The 2,500-nt window shown below is 58.2% G+C and overlaps 1 non-coding gene across 1 annotated transcript in view; it reads right to left on the bottom strand.

The window, feature by feature from the left end:
• The window catches only part of LOC124745896, a 1,909-nt gene extending 987 nt beyond the window's left edge, over window positions 1-922 (bottom strand). The window contains exon 1 of the ribosomal RNA XR_007011206.1: window positions 1-922. This exon is cut by the window's left edge and continues 987 nt beyond it. This is a non-coding gene — a ribosomal RNA (small subunit ribosomal RNA).
• Between the last annotated feature and the right edge of the window lie 1,578 nt (window positions 923-2,500).

Below are 2,500 nucleotides of genomic sequence, written 5' to 3'. Positions count from 1 at the left end.
ACCGAGGTCCTATTCCATTATTCCATGCACACAGTATTCAGGCGGGCTTGCCTGCTTTAAGCACTCTAATTTGTTCAAAGTAAACGTGCCGGCCCACCGAGACACTCAATAAAGAGCACCCTGGTAGGATTTCAACGGGGTCCGCCTCGGGACGCACGAGCACGCACGAGGCGGTCGCACGCCTTCGGCTCGCCCCACCGGCAGGACGTCCCACGATACATGCCAGTTAAACACCGACGGGCGGTGAACCAACAGCGTGGGACACAAATCCAACTACGAGCTTTTTAACCGCAACAACTTTAATATACGCTATTGGAGCTGGAATTACCGCGGCTGCTGGCACCAGACTTGCCCTCCAATAGATACTCGTTAAAGGATTTAAAGTGTACTCATTCCGATTACGGGGCCTCGGATGAGTCCCGTATCGTTATTTTTCGTCACTACCTCCCCGTGCCGGGAGTGGGTAATTTGCGCGCCTGCTGCCTTCCTTGGATGTGGTAGCCGTTTCTCAGGCTCCCTCTCCGGAATCGAACCCTGATTCCCCGTTACCCGTTACAACCATGGTAGGCGCAGAACCTACCATCGACAGTTGATAAGGCAGACATTTGAAAGATGCGTCGCCGGTACGAGGACCGTGCGATCAGCCCAAAGTTATTCAGAGTCACCAAGGCAAACGGACCGGACGAGCCGACCGATTGGTTTTGATCTAATAAAAGCGTCCCTTCCATCTCTGGTCGGGACTCTGTTTGCATGTATTAGCTCTAGAATTACCACAGTTATCCAAGTAACGTGGGTACGATCTAAGGAACCATAACTGATTTAATGAGCCATTCGCGGTTTCACCTTAATGCGGCTTGTACTGAGACATGCATGGCTTAATCTTTGAGACAAGCATATGACTACTGGCAGGATCAACCAGGGAGCTGCGCCAACTAGAGCTGAGCAGCCGGCCGCCCGGGAGTGTGTCCCGGGGGCCCGCGCGAACACGCAAGCGTCCGCTCAATCATTCTGCAAACAGGAGGAGGCTGAGCTCCCCTGCACAATACACCTCGAAACCCTCTCAGGTCCCGGCGGCGCGCAGCGCCGTCCCAAGTACTTGGTCGGGTTCGAGAGAGGCGCAATCGCCCGGAGTTAGGCGAGTAGACGCTTTCGGTGCGACCACCCGTGCTCCCAACTGAGCTTGCCGCTGCCGACAGAGGCCCGGGAGCGTGCTGTCGTGGCATTGCCGGCGGGAGACAACACGCGCCACCTACGGTGACCGGCAGCTCCAACGCCAGCGCCACAGAAGGACAAAAGCCCCACTTGGGTGCCGAAGCGAACTCTCCCAGCACAGCGCACGCGCCAACACATCCGCACAGCTGCGATACAAACCACCAGCGAGAACCGCTGGGGCGACCGAGCAGCAGACGGCGTCGCGGCGCCGAGCGCCGGGCGGCGGCGCATCCTCAACGCACACAGTCCTCAATCGGACCAGCACACTGAAGATGTCCACCGCGCTTCGCACCGGGCCCGCGAGGACCTACTTTGGCCGCACGGCGCCGCGCGCAGGGTGCGCCGGCGCGCAGCTGCGACGCCTGCCGCGTCCGTCGGCCGGCGCGCCTGCCACTGGCCGCCCCCACCAGCCGGCTGTAGCGCGTGCGCCCACGCACCGCGCGGCCAGCACGCCGGGAGGCGCCCCCTCACCGGCCGGGGACGGTCCCACCCAGCCACCACCGCGTATCGCTTCACACCCAGATGCCGTTCAGTTTCATCGGCATGGTGGGTATCGCTGGAACAACCGGTTAGTACCTCAACCTATCGTCGCCATCACCGATTCACCCCTAGCGAGAACAACCGCACCACAACGGGTTACCATTTCTTCATTTGCGTAACTTCACCAGAAAACGTAGGCGTCCATCGCCATTAGCAACTTCAACGATTATTGCATGCCTGTGTCAGGTGTCACGCCACACTACGTCTGCCCACATACACGCAACAAAATGTGCACGCCTAGACAATACGTGGAAGGTGGCCCCCGTACGTATGCGATGTCCATTGCTCGAACGACTGTCAACCGGCCTCTGTAGCATGTCGCAGATATGGAACGCGGTGCACCATGCTATCACGGTGTTTGAGGAGAGACGACTAGGTCCGAATACATCAACACACAGCTCATGCTGATCGCCATCCACGGCGTCCGTTCCTCCCACACGTCTCTATGGCGTACCACACTGCAATCCAGCTCTCATAGGGAGACGACACGTAGCTGCGTGCACAATATTTGCACTGTATGGTCCGCCGTTTTTGGGCGCAGTCGTTGTACGGTCACACATGTGCCACGATGTATCATTCAGTACATAAGGACGAATGTGCAGTACAGATTGTGGTTCACGCGTACGACATCAGCGGACAGTTGACACAGGCCGCACCACAACGTAGCCTGCGTACGTCGCATGCGAAGGGCATTGAACATGCAAACTTGTCACCAACCAGCTTGCGAAGGCAGGGGGCAAGGTGGGGA

This window comes from Schistocerca piceifrons, unplaced genomic scaffold, assembly GCF_021461385.2.
Source record: "Schistocerca piceifrons isolate TAMUIC-IGC-003096 unplaced genomic scaffold, iqSchPice1.1 HiC_scaffold_339, whole genome shotgun sequence".
Classification (NCBI taxonomy): domain Eukaryota; kingdom Metazoa; phylum Arthropoda; class Insecta; order Orthoptera; family Acrididae; genus Schistocerca; species Schistocerca piceifrons.
This window is presented reverse-complemented; position numbering and strand designations above follow the sequence as displayed.